Source organism: Scomber scombrus, chromosome 8, assembly GCF_963691925.1.
Source record: "Scomber scombrus chromosome 8, fScoSco1.1, whole genome shotgun sequence".
NCBI classification, from domain to species: domain Eukaryota; kingdom Metazoa; phylum Chordata; class Actinopteri; order Scombriformes; family Scombridae; genus Scomber; species Scomber scombrus.
The window spans coordinates 4,285,484-4,298,359 of NC_084977.1; positions in this window are offsets into that span (position 1 = coordinate 4,285,484).

A 12,876-nucleotide genomic window follows, 5' to 3' on the forward strand; every position below is an offset into this window, starting at 1 on the left:
ATACAATTTGATGTCAGACTGGTTTGTACTAATTAGCTATCTAGTTGTATATTACCATGCACCAGCAAGACATGTGGTGGTATAGTAAAAGACTGGTGTTGCTGTTTCTTTGTGTTTGGCTTCTTAGATCTGAAATGAGTATTTCATCATGTTAGAAAACACACTGGGTTTGATGAAAAACCAAATGATGCTTATAATGATGTAGTGTTTTCTTTATCTTCTACCAAGTTGCAACATTGTATATTACATTGTCCACGTGACTTTTGCTCCCTGGTTGCATGTGGACCTGAGCTGTTCTCAAATGGGAAAGCCACCGCGTGTATTATTAAGCTTCCCCTGTAGCTTGCTACACCCAACGGGGTTTAACTCAACCTGTGAGATTATTTCTCATTGAAGAACAGCCCTGCCTCTGAGAAATGTTTGTAGAAGTTGTACTCCAAAGCTGCTGGTTTTCAACTTTTGCCTTCCATGCCCCCTAAGGTGCACTTTAACAATTTCAAGAAAAATGGGGGGGGGAAGGGGATGGAGAATACAGCTCATAAAGTTGGTTTTGTTTGAGTTCTACTATCTAAAGTGTCACATACCCACTTCAGCTCTCTATAGACAAACTGTGGTGGATAGAATCACTGGCTTAGGATGAAGAAACTCTAAGGCTTAGTGTGGCTCTGGGGATGGCAAGGTCAGTCTGGCAGGCTGCTCCGTCCAGACTTAACAAGGACTTCATGGATTGCCAGCAAATTTGGTACAGATTTTCAGTGATACTCTTTTTTTTCCTGAAGCACCACCAGCAGGGTAACATTTATTATTCAGGGTGAAATGTCTGGACAACTGTTGGATGGATTACCAGGCAATTAGGCCTTTGTGAACTTTTGCTGACTTTTTATCAGGTCAAAATTTCAGAGGTTGTTTTGCTACCTTTTGAATTCAATCTCTCATTGAAGGTTTCTGTCATTGGTATTTATGAATTGTGTTCCTGGGATGTACTCTTCACAGTCTAAGATGAAGAATTACCTGCTTCGGCATTGACTGTTAAAATTTGAACCCTTCATGGTTCACACAAAGGCTAACAAGCTCCTATGAAGTTATTCAAGCACTGTGTACTGTCTTCTCATTTATTAGATAGATAGATAGATAGATAGATAGATAGATAGATAGATAGATAGATAGATAGATAGATAGATAGATAGATAGATAGATAGATAGATAGATAGATAGATAGATAGATAGATAGATAGATAGATAGATAGATAGATAGAAACTTTATTGATCCCCTTGGGGAAAGTTAGGGTCCAGCAGCTTAATACACAAGACATCAAAGAACAATATACTAAAAAATTAAATACAAAATACAATATACTAAATAAGAAAAACAGCAAGGTCTGAGGCTGAGGCTGTGTGATAAAGTGCAATATATACCCACACTCTGTTAAGGTGTAATATCTGCTGTTTTATAAAGCTTCTTGTTATACCTACTGAAGATGCCTGTTTTTCATGAAGTGACAGTTGTGCATTAAAGTGCTCATTTTACAGGATTTGTAGTTTGCAATTGTTTTTTAGGGGCTTGTGGGAAATTATATTTTACAAGAGTTGTGGAAACTGAAATGTTAAAGGATTAAGTAAAGCCTCTCACCAAATAGAAAACTACTCATCAGGCCCAGTTGAACAGTACCCTGTTGTAGGGGTGGGGGCTGTTCTAAAAGGCATCTGACCTCCAACAGGCTTCCTACCCTCCTGAGAGAAAAGTTTTTTTAGATTTCTTCTCTTTTTTACATACTTTTTTTAATTACATTTTTTGGGGCTTTTGCCTTTATTTTGATAGTAGGTGGCAGAGAGGGTGACTAGAAACAGGGAGGGAGAATACATTAGATGTTAAGTTGGTTAAAAAAACATTGCAAAGAAAGAGAAAACAAAATTACATTTTACAACATGTCCACTGGAGTGGACAAAAATATTTCAATGTTCTCAAGCGTGAAACATTTAAAGGCTGAGTATTTATATGGAATGATCCACTGGAAACTTCCGGTAAAAAACAACAACGATACAACACATCATACAAAACAAATGAAGTAGCTGAACATGCGAACACACATATCAACCCCCCTCCCCCCTTGTTGCTGTCTTGCAAGTCTTGGGACGTGGGGTGTTTTTATGTTTTTTGACTATCTAGAACATGTGCCCTGGGTGTCAGTCCCATGGTCCACCCACTTGGTAAATGTGATTTCATGAGGTCTCTGTACAATTATTTATGATGGCACTCTTCTGTTTTTGCTCAGGACCTTGTCAACAGTGAAATGGCACTCCTTTGGAATTTAATAGGAATGCCCCTTTCCAGAAGAGCCTCCAGAAGCATGGTGTTGGTAAAATACCAATCAAAGTACACAATTGTTCCTCTGGGAACTGTCTCAGTCAAATGCAGGGCTGCATTTGCACCTATTTCCATTTGCTGGTCTTAAAAAAAAAGGTGTTCTTTCCCTGGTGTATGCCCATGGCAGTTCCAGATCTGGCCAACAGGTATGCCCTACTGGTCGTCACCCCCCCCAGTTGGTCTACAGGTATGAACAGGACCTCAACCTTGTTAACACAGATAACATCTGACCCTGAGACAAAAAGTTAATATCCTTCTGAGTCCTGCATCATCCAGTTCCCCTGATGTACTGTTGCAAAAAAAAAAAAAAAAAACTCTGGTTCTCTGCTTGAGTTGTATGAGATGCATCCAGCAACGTCTGAAGCTTTCTAGTTGTTGGCTTTTTATCCTCATACATTTGTAGGACTTGTTGTGGGCTCACAAAGGCTTCTTTCAGGAAATGGCAAGCAACTGATGATTTTCTGCTGCATATCTTGGTTTTTAGATCAACTCCTTGTGTGCCACTTGTACATGGATGTCTTTCAAATATTCTTGTGTTGGAAGTGTTGTGACAGCCAAGTGATCCAGAAGATCAAGTAGTTCCTCCCTCTCCTCACCTAAAACATGTTCTTTTAAGGCAATGGTTATCAGATCCTTATCAGACTGGCTTATGTACAAGAGAAGACTTTGAAATAGCATATCATCTGAGACTTTATCCTGACCAAAAATAAATGTCACTGAGAAAACAGGGGCAAGGCCACTGAGACTTCAGAAATCCCTTCAGTAGAATTCAGCCAATGCATTTCACTCTTACTCTTCTTCCTTTCATTTAGGAGACAGTGATGTAACCCTTAGGTCCTCCTTCAGCTGCATGGTCCAAAATGCAGAATACACATCTCTTGAGACACCATCTGCATCAGCTCCCTTTTCATTTATCTAAGTGTATTTCAGGGGGTGTTTGATGAGTGCTGGATCCTTGAACTGGCTGATCATCTCCTCCACAAGATTGACCCTGGGAAGTTTTATGGTGACACATACAACATCATATGAAGCTGTAGAACTGCTTTCCTCGTCACCTACAGCTGCTGCGTCTGAAGTAATAAGTACTGTGCTTGTTGGGGGAAGTGTGATGAATGTGATGACCAGCTCATGTTCTTCAAACAGCAGGATGGTTGACGTATCAAAGTGTCATCCAGTTGACTGGCCATGGGTTCTCCAAGGAAAGGACCAAATTATCAGATGTGTCTGATAATGCATCTGCAGTAACTTCCTTCAAATCTGGTGACAGGTTGATGGTTTGAGTAACTTGCTCATCTTTTTCATGTGTGTCTCTCAGTTGTACATCACCATCGTCTCTCAGTTGTACATCGGATTTCTCCAATCATATTCTTCCATATCCTCATCTGTTATGTTGTTAGTGCAAAGATGAGCATGGTGATAAGTTTCACAACTTATAACATGAAAAGTTTCACAATGTCATACTGATCCTCTTTTTCTTTCTTTTTTCTTTTTTTTTAATAAATATATATATGATTTATTTGTAGAAATTTCAATACAAGACTTAATGTACAACAGTCCTCACAGATAGGAAGTGAGAGGATTACATAACAGACAGCTAGATGGTGAGGATACACAATACATTGGTGCGGATCAATCAATGGTGGCGGTATCTAGTTGAAGAGACCTGACGTGATCTAAGAGGGGTTCCCAAACCTTACAGAACTTAGTAGAGGTGCCACGCAAAGAGTACTTAATTTTTTCCAGTGTCAAAAAATGAAGGGCATCCCTAATCCATTGAGAGTGGGAGGGGGAGTGGTAGTTCTTCCAATGTAGCAATAAAACACGCCTCGCTAAGAGTGAGAGAAAGGCCACTAGTTCACAAAAGTAGGATGGTAGTGAATGGCCAATAGGTAGGACACCAAACAAGGCAACTAATGGTGAGGGACAGATGCTGGTAGAAGTGATGAAATAGTGTCAAAAACACCCTTCCAGAACGGCGCAAGGACAGGACAGGACTGGCCGGACCTAAATGGCACCGGTCACAGCTTGAGTCCACACCTGGGAATATACAAGCCAGTTTACTTTTGGACCAATGGACCCTGTGCACTACTTTGCATTGTAAGACTCCATGCCGGGCACAGACAGAGGATGAATGGACCCATTTCAAAGCATGCTCCCATATCGCAGGGTCTATCTCTATATTAAGATCATCCAACCATGCAGTGCTTAGGGCATCAGAAGCTGAGGATTGGTGCGCAAGAAGAGTGTAGTAAATCCTTGATATGGTACCTTTCCGGAAGGGTTCATTTTGAGGATGGTGTCTATAAGCGTGGGAGACGGTATGGTGAGGAAACTGGGAAAATGTTTACGTACAAAATCTCTTATCTGCAAGTACCTGAAAAAGTGGGTTGAAGGCAAGTTATAAGCCTGTGCTAACTGACCAAAAGAAGCAAATTTACCATCAATGTAAAGATGGTAAAAGGATCAAATTCCTTTGTCTCTCCAGATTAGGAAAGCATTGTCAATAATGGATGGAGTGAACAGGGGATTAGAGCAAACAGGAGCCAGACCAGGTATAGATTGCAGCATAAAGTGTTGTTTAAATTGTGTCCAGATTTTAAGACAGTTTCTCACAACAATACTATCTGAGTGCACAGACGGTGATATAGTCGTGGGGAAGCACAGGAGGGACATCGAGAGATGATGAACCGCATGAGGCCTCCTCAACCTGTAGCCAGGGTAGGGGTTGGTCATTAGTGCAACAACAGTGTAACATGGCTCTAATGTTTGCTGCCCAGTAATAGAGTGAGAAGCTGGGGAGGGCTTGACCACCCAGTTCCTTAGGTTTTTGTAAAGTGTCTTTTTTAATTCTAGGGGCCTTCTTGTTCCATAAAAATTGGGAAATTGTGTGGTCAAGTGAGTGAAAGAAACGTTTAGTAAGGAAAATAGGCATACATTGGAAAAGATATAGACATTTTGGGAGCACATTCATCTTAACACAGTTTATCCGCCCTGCAAGAGAGAGAGGCAAAAGAGACCACCGCTGAAGATCCTGAGCCAACCCCGCCAGAAGAGGGGAAAAATTACATTTATACAAGTCTGAGTAATTTTTGGTTATACAGACACCCAAGTATTTAAAATGTTCAAGAGATGTTTTGAAAGGTAGGTCAGACAATGGATATGCCATTGCTGCAGCATTAATCGGCATTAATTCACTTTTTTGGAAATTTAGTTTATAGCCTGAAATTTGACCAAACTCCTTCAGTAAGTTTAAAACAAGAGGGAAAGCTCTGTCTAAGTCAGAGACAAAGAGTAAGAGGTCATCCGCATACAGGGACACTTTATGTTCGACGCCACCCCTTGAGATACCTGGTATCTGACTGGACCTTAGGGCCACCGCCAATGGTTCGATGGCAATGGCGAACAAGAGTGGAGAGAGTGGACACCCCTGACGGGTCCCACGCTTGAGGGGAAAGTAGTCAAAATAATCATTGTTTGTGCGAACACAAGCTTGGGGGGATGTATATAAAAGCCTAATCCATGATATGAAGGTATTACCAAAGCCAAAACGTTTTAACACAGAGAACAGATAAGACCATTCTATACGGTCAAATGCCTTCTCTGCATCCATGGAAATAACCACCTCAGGGGTGTCAGAGGGTCTCGGTACATAAACAATATCAAATAAGCGTTGAACATTAGGAAAATAATGTCTGTCTTTAACAAACCCTGTTTGGTCGGTACCTATAATAGTTGGTAGTACAGTCTCCAGACGCCTAGCCAACATTTTGGCCAAGAGCTTGACATCTGCACATAGCAGAGAGATGGGGCGGTAGTTACCACAAGAAAGTGAGTCTTTGTCCTTTTTTAAAAGGAGAGAAATGGTGGGCTGTCTTAACGTGGGGGGAAGATTGCCATTTTGCATAGATTCATTGAACATGTTAAGTAAAATTGGAGCTAATTGATCTGAGAATGACTTATAAAATTCAGCCGGAAGACCATCAGGGCCTGTGCATTTACCGCTCTGCATCAGCATCAAAGCATTACTAAGTTCACCAATTGAAAAGGGTTCATCCAGTCTAGATGATGTTGCACTGTCAATGGAGGGAATCTCCAAAGAATTAAAAAAATGTCATACTGTTTCTCATCAGCCACGCATTCAGAGGTGTATAATTTGGCGTAGAAGTCTCTGAAATGGTTGTTAATTACCTGTGGGTCAATAGTTGTCCCATCAGTAGTACTGATCTGAGTTATATGCTGTGATGAAGATGCTTGTCGGATTTGGTGTGCAAGCAGTTTACTAGGTTGATCTCCAAACTCTGATTTTAACAGTGACTCTGCAGCTTCATTTGAAGCCAGGAGATCAAATTCAGCCTATTTCATGAGTAATTCTTTGGAAAGATCTGCCTTGGGTGAGTCCACACATTTAGACTGAAGTTCTGATATATCTCTAGCAAGGCTAGCACTTATCTCCGAGGTGATCCGTCAGCCTCATTATCAACGGAGCAAGAACACCAAGCCCTTTTGCGCCGCAAAATACACACACACCAAAAAAAAGGGCACTTACGCTCAAGTCATTGAATGCAAAGTTCAGTCGCTTACGTGTTTATCCACCTGCAAACCATGAACAAACTTAGTAGCTTCTGCGACAGATGGGAGCCATGCCCGCTCTCCATTAGGCAGGGTAATGCGTAGCTTGGCAGGATAGAGAAGAGCTGGCTTGTATCCACGCTGGTAGAGCTCAGCCATGCAGGTTTTGAACTCAGCGCGCTGTTTCATCAGGTCCGGGCTGTAGTCATCATAGATGCGAATCTTGTGGCCATTGTAGAGCAGGTCGCCTCCTTTGCGTGCCTCGCGAATAACCAGGTCCTTGGTTTGGAAACGGTGAAACTGTATGATGACAGGTCGTGGCCGCCCGTCTTGAGCAGGTTTTGGAGCCAGGCTTGTATGGGCTCGGTCCAGCTCAGGGAGAGAGCCAAGCACCTTTGCGCCAAAGACATCCAAAAGCATTGGGAGAAGAACGTGGTGGGATGAGTGCCTTCTATGTTCTCAGGTAGGCCGATTATCCTAACATTTTGTCGTCTGCTGCGACCCTCCACGTCAGCCACTTTGGTCTTAAGAGACTCGTTGTCACGTAGCATGGCAGAGCATGCGATCTCCAGTTGTTGGATGCGGTGGTCAGTGTCGGTGGCATTGTCCTCCAACGAGGAAATTCTTTGCCCATGGTCAGTGACCTTTGTGTGCAGGGTGTCCAATGTAGAAGTCAACGAATCAAACGATGATTTGAAGTCAGCAGCAAGCACACTCCTGTGTTCCTCCAGCTAATCTCTGCCATGCTGATGCTAGCGCTAGCAGACGACATTGCTAGATGGCTTTTATCCACTTTACTCTTAGGTTTAGACATTTCGAGGTTGCCTGTATGGTCAACATTAGTTCTAAAACCTGTTGCAAAAGAATATACTGAAAAATGCTAGCATAAAAGGTAAATGAGAATCTTGGTTGTGGGAGCGAGCTGCGCAAACGTCTACTCCGCACGCTGCATTCCGGAAGCGCCTCTTTTTATTTTTTCTTGTGTGACAGCAATACCTTTCTGTAGATAGGGAAAACAAAAATAAATACATCAAATTCTACCTTGACCCAGCTGTCTTGAACTGGGGCCTCCTCATCCTTAGAGTCCAGCCAAAGATGCTTTCCAAAAGCAATGTAGCTATTAGATATAGATATATATAGTCATGTTTTTTTTTTCTTGCTTGCTTTGGTTAGTACTGTCTCCCCCTTATGCTCTTTCTCCACTTTATAACCTACCCACCAACACAAACTCACTTAAAAACATGGGATTAAGTGTACTTCCATATGAGACCTTGGTAAATGGACTGTACTTATATAGTGCTTTTCTAGTCATTATGACCACTCAAATTGCTTTTACACTACGTCTCATTCACCCATTCACACACTGATGGCAGGGGCCAACTAACCATTCATACACATCCACACACCATTGGCACAGCAACGGGTTAAGTGTCTTGCCCAAGGACACATCAACATGTGGACTGGAGGAGCAGGGAATTGAACCGGCAATCTTCCAATTGGTGGACAGCCACACTTCCTCCTGAGCCACAGCCGCCCGCAAGAGATTATATCCTGATTTTTTGGCTCTGGTATAGGTCAAACTCCAAAAACACGGGTTCCGACACTTCCCATCACCTTCCTGGCTTCTATATGTAAAATACAGTTTTTTTTGCTTTGTGTTTTTTTAACACCTTTAAGCTCCCCCCAGAGCCACAGAACACATTATACACCTGTTTTCACAGGCTGAGTCGTACTCTTCATAGTGTGTAAAATTTACCACCATAGATATATGTTTAGATTTGATATTGGATCCGTTTTTTGAAATGTTCTCAAGACACAACATATTCCAGATTGAGCGCTAAAGCAGCCAGGTACTCCTCTGTCCGTAATACAACTGCTTGTTCTACTATTATTACAATTACTGCAGTATGACTTTATTTTGCACTTGTGTTGTGGTCTGGTAGTAGATTGATTAATTTGCAATTAGCTTCAGCGCTTCAAGTCCATTCTTGTCTGCTTCTAGCAGTGAGCAACATCTGTTTCATACACAAACACACACACACACATACACAGCCTTTGTTAGGGGGTGAGACATCTGCTGTTTGTTGTTCACAAATTATTGATAGCAGTAAACAGAAAGTTGAGGGAAAAACAGGCATTTCTCATGCTGATGAAATTTTCACGACCTGTCAACCCATTCAAACCAGTGCTTTGTTACCAAGCAGGATGGCACGACAACAAGAGACGAGTCTACACGCATTTCCCACTGAGCAGAGCAGCAGAGAGAGAGAGAGAGACTGACAGAAATGAGGAAAATACACAGTGAGCAAACCAGGGACAGGTGGAGCCTGTTTTCTTGTTTTACCCAAAATCTTTTACATTTGTGAAATCAACTTCACTAGACCTCTTTTTTGAACACTTTTTAATGCTAAAAATTTCGATATAAATATATATATATTTATTTTAATGATTTAAATAGCTTCATCATGAAATATAAACATTAGCTTGTAAGTATAGAGGTGTGATGACAGGGAGAACACGTGATGTGATTAGGAGAAGGTTGAGCACGTAAATGACAGTATGTATGCATGACTCTCACCAGCTGTGTCCTTCTAACTCAGCTGTGCAGCCTCTATCATGAAGACCTAATTAGTGGTGCTTGCATGTAAATGGGCTTGCTTAGACATCCCGTATTGCACAGCTATCTTATTCCAGAGCAGTTAGTCGAGTCTTTGTAGCACAATTTGATTAAAGATGAATTGCAATAGGTGATGACACTTGACATCTGGGAGGGGGTGGAGTTAGAAAGAAGTGACCTTTGTAGCCCACTCTTCATCTGTGATTATTGTGATAGAATAATATCATTACTATCTGCAAGGTCAAAAACATAGAATATTCTAATTTCAATATCATGTTTACTGTCCTTTCTATTCCATGCATTCTTCTTCCTTGTTAACATTGCCTACATTACCCACAATGCAACTTGACTGCCAGAGTGCACCACAAAGAGGTGCAAGATGAACATCAATATTCAGAAAAAATGCTTGCACACTACGCCTGTGTGTTCGCAGTATAGTTTGCTCATCAAGCTTCAGTTTAGCTATTGCATCATATCTTAAATACATTACAAACCCAACCTGTTCAACCCTTCTCCATCCTGTGTGCTCATAGCTGGAGATCTCAAACCTCAAACTAACCTGATCCAGCTGTAAGCAGCTTTGTGATGTTGTATACAGGCTGATCCGTGTTAGAAAAAAGAAAAAGAAAAAAAAAAACATGTCCAGAGAGCCAAAGAGAGCCTGACAAATCTAAAATGTGTTCTGTGATGTGTTTGTCTCACTTTGTCTGTGCTGTTAATGAGTCTGTCTCAGCAGGGGACAGAGACTAATTGGACTTGTGTACAAGGCTGAGGCTGTCATGTAAGCGGTAATCATCTCAGCAGGACAGTTCTGTGTGATGTTGTCGGTGTCATCACGGACTGCATTTGCTGTAAAATTACACAAACTATATTCTCAGACAGGCTGCTGTGAAAATACAGTTGATTCTGATGACTCATGATTGAATTATCACGTAATTATGTTTTTATTCCTTATTGTAAAGTATAGATCATTCTTTTATATATAAAGTATCCTGATGATCACACAGGTTAGCGCCTCATTTAATCTACTTAGTTACAGTAGAATTTAATCGTTCATTGTACGTCACATTTTAACAAGGAGGTCTGCAAAAGTTTTAGAAGAAATTGTTCAGAAGGTACTTTTTTTTGGGTAATAAGTAAAATAAATGAACCTGTGTCCTACAAATAAGTCTGGAGAGGGTTTCTTTAAAAAGATTATGGTTTCTTCATTGTCATTTCTCAGCACTCACATGCATTGAAATTAAATGTAACCCCCACATCCCTCGTTTCATGTCATCTCTCCCCTATTGCTATCTAATAAAAAAATAAAAAGAAGATAATAGTTTATAAAAAAAATGAATTTGTTCCCATTTAAATCTTACAAAAATGCACAAAATGTTACCATAATTCATAGGAATAATAGGCAAACTTACAGATATTAAATCAATGTTCCTGAAACACATGGAATTTTCCTTTAGGCAGTGAATGCATTATTGAGCTCACACTGTTAGAAAAAGCCCAGGGCTGATATTTAGGGTCAATTCAGGGATAAGTGTGTCAAAAAGTTATGTACACAAAGAGCTTTGAAAGGCACTGTTGAGAATTTGACTTAACCCCCAAACTGAACAAAACCTTCCAAAGCCATGCCAGACAAGTTTTTAAAAAAATAAAATAAAATTCCACCTTTCTTTAAATGTTTCTCTTCTGGGTTGTTTACCTCTCTTAGCTATATCCTCTTGCTATTCCTGGCCTTTTATTTATTGACTGCTGCAGCCGCCTTTCTTATCTCCCCACTGTGCTGTCTGGGAAAAAGTGGCCGCCTTAAGTGTACTTCAGTGACGCTCCTGTTGTGGATCTTATTTCTGAAACAACGGAGGATAGGTGAACGGTTTATGGCATGGAGGAGGAATGGCAAGATGATACCCTTTTATTTACAGAGAAAATCACTAAAGTGCATATGTTTTTGTGTGCGTGAGTGCCCATTGTTAACAGTCAACAAAAGCAGCGCAATGGAAACGTCCAGGGCAGGAAGAAGACTGGTGCATTTAGGGAATATAGGACATTTTACTTTTATTGAACGGATGTAGAACTAGAGCGAGAATTGGGATGAATAAGAGATGATGCAATAAGTTGTTGTTGTTGTTTTTTTGTGCTATTTTATTTGTTTATTTGTTTACTTTAACAGCCAATCACCAAAAAGGTCGGCCAAATTCTGTCCAATCAATTAATCTGATTTGATGTTAAAACTGTGGGAACTATAAATCAAATAAGAACACAAATTGGAAACTGTTTGCTTTTACAACTTTATAAATACATGTGTATATATTGTATTTATACTGTATTCTACTAAATTTCCATTAAGATAAAGTTATATGCATTTGTCACCATTGGCAGTATTGGTTGTATTTGATCTGTACATTACGTTTCATTCATTTGAAAGACGTAAGAAGTCAGCAACGGAAACCAAGGAGAATTTAAGAGGTCATGAGACGGATGCAGAATGAGGTCAGACTATCCCTTTTCTATGTGCAGACTTTAGAGAAAAGAGTTGGCTTATCCTGATTGGCTGATTGCATACACAGTACATGCAAATTTCATTAAGCGACTCTGCTGAGATGTGAGGTCAAAGCCTATAGAGCCCATTACAGGGCCCTACACATTACATAGAACTATGGTTATAATTAAACTTTTAATTTAAAATGTTAACATCTGGGTGAACATTATAGCAAAAAAGGTGATTTAGGGGCTAATCCTTTCATCACATAATGGATACAATTCCACATTAGACTCACAAAAAAAGCCTGAATAAATTAACTTTTTTTTCCCAGAGCAGTACAGTGATTAGTTTATCATTTTAAGCCCTTTATAATATTTGTATAATATTTATAGGGGGATTACAAAGTGTCTTGTAGGGCTTAGTGACTTTACAGTGACCTAAACATATTTAGAAATATTTTATTTTAAATCCTCGCACTGTTAAAGAGGAGTATTATTCAGCCTATGAGAACAGTTGTGTGATGTCCTCTGTGGTTTTGGAGAAGCTTTGCCAGGGCTGAGAAAATAATCTTGATAAAAGTCTCAAAGTTTGGATTGGAGACTCCAGATTTATAACAGAAAGCCTTTGGTACAAACTGGGTAAGTGGAGTTCAAAAGATGCAGTATGTCAACCCAATATCACAGCAGTGTGCAAATTAGTCTGAATTCTCACACGTATGTATGTATCTCAATTGTAAGCATAACGTGGACAATTGACTGTATTGATTAAGTCACAATAAAGAAATAAAAACAATGATACAATCTTGTGATGAAATATTTAGGAATGTAACAGTTACAGTTAAAAGAACTA